The 15,449-nt window shown below is 42.4% G+C and overlaps 1 protein-coding gene across 13 annotated transcripts in view; it reads right to left on the bottom strand.

Moving 5' to 3' along the window:
- Nucleotides 1–15,449, bottom strand: part of TCF20 (transcription factor 20) — a 179,518-nt gene that overhangs the window by 118,186 nt on the left and 45,883 nt on the right. For 4 of the 13 annotated variants that reach the window (XM_083573693.1, XM_083573700.1, XM_083573708.1 and 1 more), the window contains exons 3-4: nt 3,833–3,965; nt 2,226–2,296 (exon numbers count right to left, since the gene is read on the bottom strand). The exons of 4 other annotated variants lie outside the window; for them this stretch is intronic. The gene's annotated coding sequence lies outside the window, so the exon portion shown is untranslated. Of the gene's footprint in view, nt 1–2,225; nt 2,297–3,832; nt 3,966–14,141; nt 14,262–14,579; nt 14,747–15,449 lie in introns of those variants that run through there. 5 more of the 13 variants (XM_083573710.1, XM_083573709.1, XM_083573711.1 and 2 more) reach the window with 5 other exon arrangements.

The raw sequence follows: 15,449 nt of genomic DNA, 5'->3' as shown, positions 1-15,449 counted from the left end.
ATGTGCAACCTAATCTTATGCATATTTATTGTGAAATTTAATGGGATTTATTTGGGAGCAAATGTGCATAGGACTGCAGCCTGAGACCACAATACTCTGCAGGTTTGCTTGAAAACAAAACCTAATGGAAACAGTGGGATTTACTTCCAAATAAACATGTATAAGATTAGACTGTGTCAGATATTTTAACATGAGCTTTAAGGCTTAATAATTCCCCTGGTGCCCCATTATCCTTATGGCGTTATAATTGTGAGTGTGTGAACCATCCCAAGGTCCCCAACATACATGAAAGCCATAATAATGAAATAAACTTGGACACGTTTATTGGTAGATAGTTAATTCCATTTTCTCCCCTTTTAGGCTCGCTTCTTCACGCTAGCCTACTAACAGGAATACTCTCTGGGGAGAAGAAAAAGGGAGGGAATATAAAAAACAGAAAAAATATTTTCTCCCATCACTACTCCTACAATGCTGACATAATAGGGAGGAGGCCATATTGCACCACCATCTTCCAGATATTACTTGGGTTCCAAGCGTTCTACTCAGTAGCTGGCTAGTACATCATTTGGTTAAGTTTGTAGCCCAGAAACGGGAAAACTGTGTCCCTCCAGATGATGTTGGACTACAACTCTCATCATCTATGACCATTGGCTGAGTGGGCTGGAGATGACAGAAGCTGGACTCCAAAAACATCTGGAAGGCCACAAGCTTCCCATTTCTATTCTAACTTTTCATTTTCAACTGTCTTTCTAGCCCTTGGCTGCCCTTGAGACTGACCCAGAAACTCCAGCGGGTGCAGAATGTGGGGGTCCTCGCTGCATCCACCCAGTGAATTCACCCGGTGCTATACCAGCTGCACTGGCTCCCAGTGGAGTACAGGATCAGGTTTAAGGTGCTGGTTTTAACCTTTAAAGCCCTATACGGCCTAGGACCCTCGTACCTACGGGACCGCCTCTCCTGGTATGTCCCACGGAGGAATTTACGATCTTCAAACAAAAACATCTTGGAGGTCCCAGGCCACAGAGAGGTTAGGCTGGCCTCAACCAGAGCCAGGGCTTTTCCGGCTGTGGCTCCGATCCGGTGGAACGCTCTGCCACAAGAGACTAGGGCCCTGCGGGACTTGAGATCTTTCTGCAGGGCCTGCAAGACAGAGCTGTTCCGCCAAGCCTTTGGCCAGGGCACAGCCTGATTCCCTTCTTTGGCAATCTTCACAGAACCCTACCCAATGGTTGCCATCAATTTGATTTGAAGTAATTTTTTAATGAAATGATTTTAAAGTGTTGTCTTATTTTATTGTTGTTAGCCGCCTTGAGCCCAGCTTCAGCTGGGGAGGGCGGGATATAAATAAAAATTTATTATTAATTATTATTGTTGTTGTTGTTGTTGTAGTGTTTTTTTTTAAAAAAAGAAACACAGAACATGCAACAGCAAGTGTATGAGTTGAGGTCGAAATACAATACCGAGGATGGCACTAGATCCAACAACTAGCAATTTAGTTAGAATTATGAAGAGTGTTGTGGGAGCAGGCCTAAATCTGAGTTACACGTAGTAGGGATGGGGAATCTGTGGCCTTCTAGATGTTGCAGGACCACAATTCCTGCTATCCCTGACCTTGCTGCTTAGAACTAATGTGAGTTGGAATCTAAGACCATCTAGGAGGCCACAAGCTTCCCATATCTGCTGTAGAGCCTGTTCTGAATGTTATAGTTCATCTTTGGGACATTTCTTAAGGGAACAAAGATTATACTTGAGCAAGTGCCAAATTCTTCCTTCCTCTTCCTCCTTATGTAACAACAATCTTTTCCCAAGTACTGTATCTGAAATTGGAACAGAGCTTCTAAGTCAACAGGTGTGGCTTCCTGGCAGACATGAACACCAGAATTGCTCTGTTACTGCAACTAAAAGCAAGTGAAGGAAGACATGCTTCAGGCATAAGGGAGTGTAAAGATGTTCCACACCTCTTGTCTTACAATAGGAGCAGGTCTTCTTTGAACTTACATTAACTACATATCATTCAAAACTAGGCTCTTGTTCTTCTTGTCCCTTTCTTTTTCTTTTACATCTAGTTAATTTTCCTTTCACTCCATCCCTCTTTTCCTGCCTGGGATGGTATGAAATGGAAGCTAGATACACAAAAATCACACCTTCTAAAATACAAAGGGGGGGGAGCAGTTAGATGTTACACAAAGGAGGTATGCTAATTTAACACATTATTCATAATTTACATAGCTTTTGAAGACCCTGGAAAGGCAACACTGGCGCTGTCCTCTGTTGGTAATATCATTCAAAGGTCAACCTAGGCACAAGTACAAGAAAAAGTAGCTAGCTATGCAGGAAAATTATAGATAGGTAGCCGTGTTGGTCTGCCATAGTCAAAACAAAACAAAAATTTTTTCCTTCCAGTAGCACCTTAAAGACCAACTAAGTTAGTTCTTGGTATGAGCTTTCGTGTGCATGCACACTTCTTCAGATGGTATCTGAAGAAGTGTGCATGCACACGAAAGCTCATACCAAGAACTAACTTAGTTGGTCTTTAAGGTGCTACTGGAAGGAAATTTTTTTTGTTTTGTTTAGGAAAATTATACTTACTTTTAAACACAAAGAGATTAGGTTATTTTTATACTTCAAAAAGAATTAGTATTGAGTAAAATAAAACTTGAAATTACTTTTTAGTTATTCACTTATTCTTTAATCAAATAAAAATCTTAGCATTTTGTTTGTAGCTGCAGTAGCTGCTTTCAGAATAAAGATTCCAACAGATCCTCCCTCCCTCCCTCTTCTTTACAGACAAGGCATAACACTCCTTTGAATGTGTTACTATTGCTTCTCTCCAGAGTATATGAAAGTTCATGTTCTGTAAGAGACAGAATTTCCAGCACAAAGGGACTTTTTGGTAAATGCTATACTGTACTTTTGTGTCAAATTAATGCCAGATTTGTTTCTGTTTGTGTACACACCAAGGGGCATTGCAGGGGGCTAGACTAGACGACCCTTTGGTCCCTTCCAACTCTATGATTCTGTGAGGGAAGGGGGATGCATTTACCCTAACCAAAGGTGTGCACATGTAGGCTGGAGAGGAGTCTTAAGGATTCCAGTTGGTGTGAAGCTGATTTGAGAAATAACATCAAACAGGTGTAATTTATAATGAAGTATAGGATACATAAGCATTTTGGATAGTGTTATGGATGAAAAACCCAACACTGGAAATGCAGTGAGTGCACAGTAAAGGGAAGCATAAACACAGCCTTACTTTAGGTCTGGTTCACAAATGCACAATAATGGACAAGCGAAGTATCATTGCTTTATCACTAATCACTTTCCTCTCATTCAATGAATGGCAATTGAATATGTGAATTGACTCCTTTCAAAGTTTCACATCTGAGGTGATAGGGAAGCTCCACCTATAAGGTTTGTGTGAATGAGCCATCAGAGAAAGAACAGCATAGAATTTCCGTATCATCCCATATGATCTCAAATACAAAACTTCTAACTGAGTCAGTTAGATAACTGTTGCCAGTCATCAAACCCAGAATAATCTAGTAATAAAAAAGTAATTGATGTGCATGTATGAACTGGCTGATGTCAGGGCTGACTGACATTTTACACAGCAGAGTTTGCTGCTAATCCATAAGGAGGCATGTAGGAAACTCATCTGCCTCTTGAAGTGTGTATCTGCCCACAAAAGGACAGGTACTATGAAAGAGCTGCTAATGAAACAGTGTTAACAGACATAACATGACACTACATTGCACACACCAATCCCTCCCCACTGCCAAATGTTGCAGATGCAATCATATCACATCTGCAATAATGATTTATGGGGGGAACAAACCTTCATGTCTTAGGTTATAACTCTGGAACTAATTGATGATTGCTAATACCACATTCCTCTTGTGGTCCAGTTATACAGGATTTCTTCTAAGGTACTGTCCTGTCAATTCCTCCTTATCATCTGCCAACAGCCCCTGTAAGAAACATGATATTGAAATGGACAGCTGGACAGGCCACAAAATAGACCCCCATCCAGAACAGCATGCAGTGTAAAAATATTAGGGGTGATGAGAGAGGAAAGAGATTTCCAGCAGTACCATCCCGTGTTATTGTATAATTTTTGCAGCAATTCAGGATCTTGCACTGGTAAAGTCTTGAAGTAAGGGGCTAGCGCTAAGTAAGAATCTAGTCAGCACAATGATTCACACTTGCCCAGTGTGACTTCTGCCCCTCCTCCCTCATGCACTCCCTAAATTTATTCTGCAGGTTCCTCCACCCTCCAAATCAGTTTTGGGGAGGCAAATAAAAAATGGATGCTGTGCTCTTTGCCCACCCCATCCTCCTAATGTGCTACCCAGAGCCAAGCCATGGTTGGGCTTAAAGTTTTGTCCGAACTCAGCTTTCTGGTTTAATAAGGCAAACCACAAGTCAGGTTCAGACCTAAGCCAGTCCATGGTTTGGCTTGGGGTAGCAGGAGGACAGGGCAGGAGGGGATGGGATGCAAAGCAGCCACAATCTTTGCTATTGTTCAGCTTCCTGCTGTGTGCAAACTGGGCCTCTATATATCCCAGGAAGGACAATCAACCTGTGAGAAAACAACTTTGGAAGGATCTGATCCACACACACATGCTCCTGGCTGAAGTCCCAACATGATATGGAGGCTGCAATGCTCAGTGTTCCTGCACAATAAATGACTGTCAATCAAGAAATGTGTGACAGCTACCATCCTAAACTCAGTCACATGAGAGTAAATCTCATTTACTGAAACTAAGTAAACATGTATAGGTTTGTGCTGCATAGTTCTGCCCCTTTTCAAAAGCACTGAACTGTAATATCACCATCACCTTAGCATTTGATTGTGGCTTACAGTCCTACTTATTAATCCTCACAGCAAACATGCAAGATGGATTTCAGTTTTTCAGGTAACCAGAGTTTGTTTGTTCAAGTACATCTTTTTCAAGGCCACTCTGTAAGATCATGGCTGAGCTGGAATCTGAAGTGGCATCTACCAAGTTCAACATTCGACCATCATCAACTAGGAAGCTGTGATGTCATCTCGGGCCAAATAATAAGCCGCCTCTATATCTCTGCCTCAGGATCTCTGGGTCAGGGACGCGGGTGGCTCCCGTCGTTCGGTCCCAGCTCCTGCCCACCTAGCAGTTCGAAAGCACCCCTAAGTGCAAGTAGATAAATAGGTACCGCTTTATAGCGGGAAGGTAAACGGCGTTTCTGTGTGCGGCGCTGGTGCTGGCTCGCCAAATGCCGCTTAGTCACGCTGGCCACGTGGCCCGGAAGTGTCTCTGGACAGCGCTGGCTCCCGGCCTCTTGAGCGAGATGAGCGTACAACCCTAGAGTCGGACACGACTTGCCCGTACGGGCAGGGGTACCTTTACCTTTACTTTTCATATCTCTGCCTCAGGATCTCTGGGTCACCTTTTATTGCAGCTTACTGGTGTGAGTATGAGTGAATTCTATCCCATTACAGAGAGCAGGGAATTGGTAGAGGTGAACCCTCCCCCACCCAAGACCTTATCATCCCTTCTGGATATGACACAGAAGAATTTTCAAAAGAGCTATATTGTGCATTTCCCTTTTTATTTTATATTTTTTTAAGTGAGATGAATGAAGAAGTATTTCTGTTTTGCCTATTGAGGTATCTGACTTGCCACGTCTTGGTTGTACAACCAAAGAAAAAAAAAGACATTTAACTGATCAATCAAAGTGGGAGGACATCATGGGTGATAGAAATTTGCCAACATTCAGACTTCAGAGATCTACTAATTCCCATTATACTTCAGTGTTGAGTGGCACTCATTGGACCACTGCCTTTTTATCAATATCCACAAAAACCAAGAAGATAATAGCATCACAATCTAGTTTTGATGTATTCATATATGAGACTATTTATTTTGCTCATGACATGACTCTCAGGAGACAAGCAAATATCCGGAAAACTGGGAGTCTCCTGAAAGTATTGCAATGGCTGGAAACAACAACTAATCAGCATGGCGGTAATGTTAGAAATTTCAGAGACAAAAGTCTAGGTTTTAAAATAAGTACTTCTACCTTCAATAGGCTTATACGGTACCTTCCAATAAAGATCGGAAGATTAAATCATAAAGGTTATGGTTTTTAAATATCTAGTTGTGGGAATAGAAAGCCTACTATCCAAATTTACATAGTAAACTATCGGCTGTATGATTTCTGTTCATCTACATGTTCCAAAGTTCCGCAAACTATTCAGAATTCTGTGTCCGAACACACACACTACATTCCACTACACCAGTGTGATGCAGTGGTTAAGAGCGGTGGACTCGTACTCTGGTGAACAGGGTTCGCGTCTCCACTCCTCCACATGCAGCTGCTGGGTGACCTTGGGCTAGTCACACTTCTCTGAAGTCTCTCAGCCTCACACCTCACAGAATGTTTGTTGTGGGAGAGGAAGGGAAAGGAGATTGTTAGCCACTTTGAGACTCCTTAGGGTAGTGATAAAGTGGGATATCAAATCCAAACTCCTCTTCTTCTCTTCTACATATATATGAGAATAGTGCTGTGCAATTATTTCACTCGTTTTCCGGTTCAAAACCTTCCAACAGTTTGTAGTAAAACAGCATTTGACTTAAATAACTTTCTTCCAGATAGAAGATGGTGTATGCGCGCGCGCACACACTGTTCCAGCACAGCACTAGATCACCCAAATATTGCTGCTCCCAGATGGCTGGATTGCCTCCAAGCCCCAAGGGCATTACTGACTGCTAAGGCCTCCAGCAGCTGTCCTCTTATAGCATAGTAATGACTCTCATATTATCAAACAGTATTTTTTATTAGCATAAATTCCCCACCAGTTACTGAGCAACTGAATTCCTCGTGGCTTTGATATACAGGAATATTTCATCCAGTCTCAGAATCTGCAAAAGCATTATCCACCCAACAAATCTTCACCTTTCACAAAGAACTAAGGAGCAACAACACACCATGACTGCCCCCTCTGTATGATTAAAGGATCTATTTACAGTATTTATTTTTATTTACCTGTTTATTTAGGGAATTTTAAAATCCCCACTTTTCCACTCTGAACAACGTGCTCAAGGTGGCTCATAGCAAATTAAAAATACTTACTTAAAAACAACAACCTCAAAACAATAAAGAAGTTATAATCAACAAAAACATACACCAAAGGAAGCAAAAAGGCCATATTAAATCAAGTGGTAGGGAACCCGTAATCCTCCAGATATTGCTTGAATCCAACTCTCATCAGCCCCGGTTAGCTCTCCCAATAATCCAGCAACATATGGAGAGTCACAGGTTCCCCACCACTGCACTAAAGGGAAGCCAAAGGCTAACAAAAATTAAAAGTTCTTCAGTCAACAACTCAAGACCAAAGGAGCGAGGCTAAGCAGACCACTAGGGAGAGGAGTTCTACATCCTTGGCACCACTTCTGAGCACACTCTTTTCCACGTACATGAAATGGGGGACTAAATGATCCTCAGTGTTCCTTCCAACTCTATGATTTTGTGTACAAAAGAGAGAGGAAGTTACACAAAATAGCTTATCCAACTAAGGGATCGCAGGATTGCATGAGATGAGAGAGTCCTTTAAGTATACAGGTCCCAACTTGTTTAGGGTTTTAAAGGTGAATTGTGCCTCGATGCAACACTTTGAATTAGGCTGGTCAGTTGTGCAGTGTCAAAAAGGAGGGTTTGCATCATCAGATAAAGAGGACAAAATAAAACAGCAATTTGCACGTGATTTATATTTATAGACAGAAGAAATAATTACCAAAATTTAAATAAAAATATATGTAATATATTTTACCACAGTGGGGGAGTGAATAGAGTTGTTGCAAACTGCCAGGTAGAAATGTTCTTTCTTGTGCTCAGGTCCTGTTTGCATGTTTCCCACAGGCATCGGCTGGCCATGGTGAGAACAGGCCGCTGAACGAGATGGACCACTGGCCTGATCCAGCAGGCTCTTCTTGTGTTCTTAAGGCATCAGGTGACTTGGTGCATCTCCTCCACCTGCTGACCAGGTGCTGCTAACTGTGGATGGGCAGCTTCAAGGTTCCTGCTCTCCTTTTTCATGCTTCCTTACCTTTAAAGCAGACTCAAACTGGAAAGCCCTCCAACAGAACACACCTTCAAAGAGAGGACTGCCTTCTGACGGTCCTTCAAAACAGACTGACAGCCAATGAAGTCAATATAAAAATGGAGTAACATCCTTGGAAAAAAATATAGCTCCAGTCAGCACTTTAGCAGCTGAATTTCATACCAGCTGGAGTTGCCAAAATCTCTTCAAAGGAGGTTCCATATGGAGTACATTACACTAATCTGATCTTCATGTAACCAAGGCATATGAGGTAAGGTCGGTGTCAACTACAGAGTGAGCCTTCTCAGTGGTCATGTCCTGTTTATGGAATCTCCTCCCTCCCCAGGGAGGTCAATCTGCCAGCATCATTGTTATCCTTTTGATGACAGACAAAATCATTTCTATTCTCCCAGCTTTCCTAAGTTTATATAGTTTTAGCTTCTGCTGTGGTTTTCATTTTTATTGTATCTTCTTCTTTTCTTCTGTTGTATTTGTATTTAAATCACCCTGGAAACATGACTGAATAGCAGCATATGTGCTTTAAAAATAAGTGTGTGCCTAACTATGCCCAGGTCTGCTTCCTCCAGAAATCTGCACAGTCTGTATACCAGCCTAAGCTCCTGGCCACTGCTTCAGCCTAGGGAACTGGAAGTAAAGCTGGGTGCAGAAGCACAACCAAGCTGCAAACTTCTGCTTTTTAAAATTGAGGATTTTGAAAAAGTTAGACAAAGATCAACAAACCAGGAGAACTGTTTTAACGAGTGAGATGTAAGGGGGCAGGTCGCAGCAGTAGTGCATAAAAGGAAACAATTAAGACAATAGTCTATAGCAGTGTGGCTAATGTTCAGTCTTCCAGATGTTGTTGGGCCACAACTCACACCATCCCCAATCACTATAGTCCAACAACATCTGGAGGGTTACAGGTTAGCTTCTCTGGTCATCTTTCCCCAATGCAAATCTGGTTTTTCAAGGCAGAGAACAATCCCATGTACAACAACATGGATTTTTGTGTGTGGGAGGAATCGGCTACGGAAGGCACCAGGAACAAAGACAGCTGCACAGACTGATAGCGTTCCTGCTTGATTTTTTTGTTTAGCAATGGGGGAGGGGGATTCATGCTCAATAAACATTACTTGCAAAAACATTCGAGCTGCAGCTAGCTGGAACAGACTGAGCAACGCTACCAATCTGTGCAGCTTTCTTTGTTCCCGGTTTGCAAATCCATCCAAAGCAGGCTATATTACTGCCACTGGGTTGGCAGCCCTAGTGTCCAAGAGTACTTATACATTGTTTGCATTAAGCTTCCATTTGTTCTGCAGTCCCTTAATGATCTCAGAACACCACAGTCTCTCTACAATGACATGGAAAGAGAAGTAAGTCGAGTCACTCCTGGGCAATCCCTCCCAGAGACTTCATGGGGGACAGAGACTGCATGGAGAGACTGCATCCCAGAGACTGCTTGGAGGACAAGAGTCCCACATGACACTGTAAGCCAATGGTCAAGATGGTAAGCAGAAGTCCCCCAGCACCAGCTACTGACAGCTACTCTCTGGAAGGATCAGAGACATCATAAAATGATGCCCACAGCCAAGCGGTCCAGAAGCATACTACAATAGATGGTCATGCAAGCTGCTGAGAGGTCCATCAAAACCTACGGGGATATAACTACCTCTGTCCAGTTCCTGAAATCGATTAACTACTAGGGTGCTACCAGGCCATCTCAGTCTCCCAATAGGGGCAATAACTTGGATTAAGATGGATTTAGAAAATCTAGCATCTGAAAAAACTTAAGATAGGTTAGAACCACATCTTTAAGGACCGTGCCCCAACAGTGAATACTGGAAATGGGCTAGAACTTACCCAATATGGTAGATTCCAATACGGTTTTCTCAGCAGTTTAACTATTGCTCCACCTGTCCAAGAGACATTTGTCATCCACCCAAGCCAGCCCACATCTGGCTGCCTAAATCAATGGACAATGCACACAGCTTGCCAGCCTCATCCTCCAAGAATTATGTCCACTTTTAAGGCTGTACAACTGAATGGTATCTCTAACAAGCTGGCAAGCAATACCAGATGTCTAAACAAACAGTCCTGCTTTTTGTTGTTTTTGATAATGGGCAACAGAATTATCTTCTCCTTGTCCTCTACCTATGGTTGCACCATTCTAAGGAATTCTTTATAAATGCTTCTTATTTTTACTTCTTTGGAACCCAAATGCTCCAAAATGGGAAAATCCAGTGTGAAATCACTTACATAGGCTTTTAAAAAACTAGCAAACACCAACACGGATACCCCTCTGTTCAACAATTCCACATTATTTTATGAGCCTTTTCTTTTCTTTTCTTTTCTTTTGAAAAACATGTCCTTTGGAGGTGGCTGGATCCTTAACTCTTTTACTTGAAGGCTGCATAGTACCCCTGACATTTGGGGGGGGGCTGTTATTGGTGTGCGTTTTCATTTTTCAAATCAAAACAAGCTACACTCCTACAGCAAAGCTACCTCCCTGCCGTTGCACAGAAACTCAATGCCGCTAGTGGAAGTACCGGTATATCACTAATGCAAAGGTGTGGGAGGGTGGGGAGGGTGTCATAAAGGACAGCTCTATGACTTGCATCTAATCCTGGTTTCTGACCCTGTAAAAGCAGAAGAAGATGACAGCAATATTTTGAAGGGAAGTTCCATCCACAGTTGACAAGAAAGGAACTGTGATGTGCGGCACTGTAAGGAGATCATTCGGGATTGACAGCAATGTTCTGCACATTTCAGAGATGGAGTCTCTCTCTCATGCTGCCAAGCTGACAGTTTTGCCTGCCTGCAATTCCCTTTCCTGGATAAGAAAAAAAGAATGAGACTATTTCTCAATTTCTCTTCATTTCTTTGCTCCTGGGCATTGGAAATCAGAACAAAATGAAAGACATATTATGAGGGGGCTGAAAGAAATAAACGTCTAGAGAATTATTGCGGTGGGGGGAAGAAAGGAGGGGATGGGAGAAAGAACAGGATGATGCAGAGGCTTTAAAAACAATATGCAAATAAGGCACAGCAAAATCATTTGTTATTGACAAAAGCCCAAAAGACTGAGCCAAAGGGAGTAAAAACTGTTCCCTCCCATACTGGGTGAAAATAATACTATACCATGGGATGGAGATAAAGAAAGTAGGGAGGAGGCTCCCCACCTTTCTGATTCCCACCCACCCTCAGAGCCCACATTTCCACATGCCCCTGACTTAATCCATCATTCGCAGCCCAATCCTATGCATATATACTCAGAAATAAGTCCCATTGAGTCAAATAGGCCCTACCCCTAAGTAAGTTTGTATAGGATTGCAACCTTAGGCTGGGACTTTCTTCTGAATAAACATGAACCAAATTGTAGCATTAGAGATGCACTGAAGAGAATGAGAGTAGTACAATTGCAAGGTAGCAAAATATTAATGCCTATCCACAACTATCAATATGCGGTTGAAACATAGGCAACTCTGAAAACAAGCCCCCAAGAACAACATTATTACTATTATTATTATTATTATTATTATTATTATTATTATTATTAAAAAAGGGTAAGCTGACTTAGAATATCAGCAATAGTGGAGTTCAATGAGGCATACTCCCAGGTAAGGCAGAAGAGAACTGCAGTCTTAGTTGATTTTAATAAGACTTTTATGTGTAAAATTCTAAAGAAAGATATTGCCGCCTGTTGCTGAGTAAAACTACCACGATAGAAATCACCAGAATTTTTCCCCACTTTAATGTTTTAAAAAGAAGAAGATATTAATATGTTAGAATTAGGATATGATAAGTAAGAGCAATGGAAGCTGGTGAAATAAAGGGCAGTTGAGCAGGTAGGTTTGCCTTAGCTCTTTAGAGAAGTGATGCCTATTATTGAGGAACCAGACACTCCAATTGACCAAGTATTTTGAGCACATCTGTCTGTATGATTTCTCAGTTGTCTTTAGGTAGACAATTGAGTTTTGTGCTGAATCCTGTGCACTGATCAGCCCAACAAACCACTCTAAAAGGAAGCCAGTCGCAGAGTTTCCAAAACTTCTCACAGAAAAGAAATGAAGCAGAACACTTGGCATTTCCAAGGTTCTTCTTTATATGGGGACAAATTATTTAGAATCCCGGGACCATTTAGGAGATAATGTTGTACTGTACTCATGTATAAAAACTCAGTTACTTCAAAATGGATGTCACAAGCATCTATCTTGTACTTGGGACTAGGAATGGAAATAAAATTATCTCATAAGTGGTGGTCCTGGGGATTAATCAAGAAGAAAAAGGAGAAAAAATTGTAACCCTACTTGTACCTTGCAAATGCACAACTCAAAACATATTGTTAGACTACATAGCAACAGCAGGATTGCCAACTTATTCTTACTGGCTCTGCTCATGTGAGTTTAAGAGCAACCTGCTGTGCAAAAAATAAACTTATTTTAATCTATAGCTTCATGGCATCCTGGCAAATTGATGAACTTCATTTTCAGCATCCACACACTGAAAAGTAAAGCTTTGTTAAAAATGAAAATATGCCAAATATTTTGAGTCTTCCCCCCTTGTAAAGGGACTCTGAATAAACTGATAGATGCTGCAACCTGTGCTTTAAGGAGTAAATCCCCTTGACCACAGTGGGACTTACTTAGATGGATGCCAGCTGATAAACACAGAAGCTCAGGCTGGATGTTTTTTGCACCACTGGCAAAGCTTCACCTGTTTACTTTTTGTATATCGGACTGCTGTTAAATGTACAGGAGAAAATGGGAAGGGAATCGATATATCTACCATTGGTTTCACCTTTATTGTGACCCCTGGCTCCACCTACCATTCACTGCCTCTCCCTCCATCCCACCAAGTCCAATGAGAACTGGTCAACAGTATTAATAGTGGCTTACCTCTTAGGTTTGCTGTAATGATTCTAAATGTATGTGAGGCAGTATGAGCATATAATATTACAGATTATACAGGATTCACTAGGTATTATTTTCATGATACAGACAAATTGCATTTGTCTTGGAAAGTAATTTATTGAATTGAACTGACCAAAGGCCATGGCAGTTACAAATATAAAACAGGAACAACAATCCATATTAACTGACAATACCAAATTATGAACAAAGCAAATTATAATCTAAACCACAGTTATTTTGATCTTCAACTTTCTGAGGTAGAATAATGGTGCAATTTTCTGTGATCAAATAACCCTGTAGGAGAGATCATGGATTCTAAGCACCTTAGAAATGTAAGATGCTGATTACTGAGAGGAAATTAGTGAAATGAAAGCTCTTGTGAAAATAATGATCCACCTTGTCACTATCTGCAGAACACACATGAGAATAGAAGACAAGTCTAGGTACACACATACACATGTATTTCTGGCATAATTTCTAGTTAGAATCTCTCTTCCATTCACAAACATAAACCTCTGACCCAGGATCTGGGAAAAATAAAAGACAAACCCTGGAAGTTGTTTAACCATTCTATGCTCATTTTGACTTCAATTATCCACAGAGAAACAGGATTGAAAAGAAGAAAAAGAACAGGAATGGAAGCACTGTCAGATCAGCTGTCTGGAAGGGAATCACTCAGGCCTCATTCCACAGGGAAAAGGCAGGCATTCAAAGCTAGAGCTACAATTTTCCTGGCTGACTAGATGCTCATTTCAGCCAAGGAAGGAACAGCACCTGTTCCAAGTGCCTGGTTTCAGAGAGTGCCAGGCGGTTGTGAAAAGGCAGGGAATAGCCTGAACTCTGCCCAAATTCCTGCATTGTGTTGGCAATGTGGAATCTAATCTTTTCTTGGAATCCACCTATCTGTGGACCTTTTAGTCTCAGGAAAGGCTGCCAAAGCCAGGTCCCTGTGTATCCAGCCTTTGTTTATATCTTAACCAGTTCTCTGTCCCATTGCTAAAAAGCAGCAGCACATTTACCACACACTCACAAATCCCCTTCCGGACAAACGGTGAGCCTGTAAGGGACCAAAAGGGGGAAGGGACTACAAACTTCCCCGTCTGTGATTCCCTAGAGATCAAGAGTTCAGACAGGCAGTGAGAGTGTCATCATACCTGTATTTATGAATAAAGAACTCCAAGAGCCAGAGCTGTCATATCTGCATCCTTCCTCTGCATGTAGAAACAGGGGAGGAGGAAAGGGGAGGGGGAGGAGCGACTAGCTTTAACTGGATTGTACCGGCAGCAGCTCCATCACAATTCAATCTGTCAAGGACTGTACCAAGAAATGTGTTTCTTCAAGATTTAGACAAAAGAGAAAAGGGAGAGAGAGAGAGAGAGAGAGAGAGAGAGAGAGAGAGAGAGAGAGAAACGCTTCCCAACCCAGAAATTGCAATCGCTCCCATACTGAGCAACCTGGGCTAAAGGCAAAACTTGCATGCAAGTGAAAACAGGCCCCTGCATGCACAAAAGACTCGGGCCTGAGGGAGACAGGAGATTTCGTAGGAAGGGGTTAAGTATGCAAAGAGCATGGAAGGGCTGGGGTAAAATTACCTGGATGAAAGCGCCAAGGGGGGAAAAAGAAAAGGAGAATTATTCCTTTCTGGTTACCCTGAAAACCCATATAATGAAGGTGCTGCGAGTGTAATTACTCTGGCTTGTTTGGCATGGCAGGGCATCGCGCTGCCACGGGGCCAATTTCCTCTCTTCTTCTCCCAATTAGCATGCCAAGTAGTCCAAAGAGCTCACTGGGCACTGATTGGAGAAGTGGACTAGCAGCCAAATACCCCTTCGTCCAATCAGAAGGCAGCAAGCGCTCTGCTACAACGCTTCGGCTCCTTCCTTCATTTTATGTCCTTCCACCGCTATCATTCTCTCCTCTCCTCAGGAGACTCTAAAGGGAGTGATAAAAGCCGCGAATCTTCCCTTCCCTTCCCCAGCTGGTCTCATTCACAGCTCCTGGCAGCCCCGGCTTCCTCAAGGGACCCACTAATGAAGACGGCCAACGTTAATCTCTCTCCCCCCTTTCCCCTGATGGGTCGATTTATACTTCCACAGAGAGTCCTGGCTCCCAGCCAGAGGGCTCAGCACATTCTTCTTATTCAGAGAGAGAGAGAGAGAGAGAGAGAGAGAGAGAGAGAGAGAGAGAGAGAGAGAGAGAGAGAGAGATGGGGAAAGACGTGTTCGTTCTCTCTCTCTCTCTCTCTCTCTCTCTCTCTCACACACACACACACACACACACACACACACTTCCAAATGACAGTAGATTTCGGAAAACGCCTAAAGGGGACATTACAAAGCCAGAGAGGTGTTGAGTAACACCTTTACATTTCTAAACAGCCCCTTTTATCCCCAAAGAGCTTTCAGAGATCTGGGGGGCTACAAGGAGACAGCGGCTCTCCGCCTGCCACCCCCATTACACAT

The sequence above is a fragment of the Podarcis filfolensis genome (genome assembly GCF_964270895.1).
Source record: "Podarcis filfolensis genome assembly, chromosome: 10".
Classification (NCBI taxonomy): domain Eukaryota; kingdom Metazoa; phylum Chordata; class Lepidosauria; order Squamata; family Lacertidae; genus Podarcis; species Podarcis filfolensis.
This window is presented reverse-complemented; position numbering and strand designations above follow the sequence as displayed.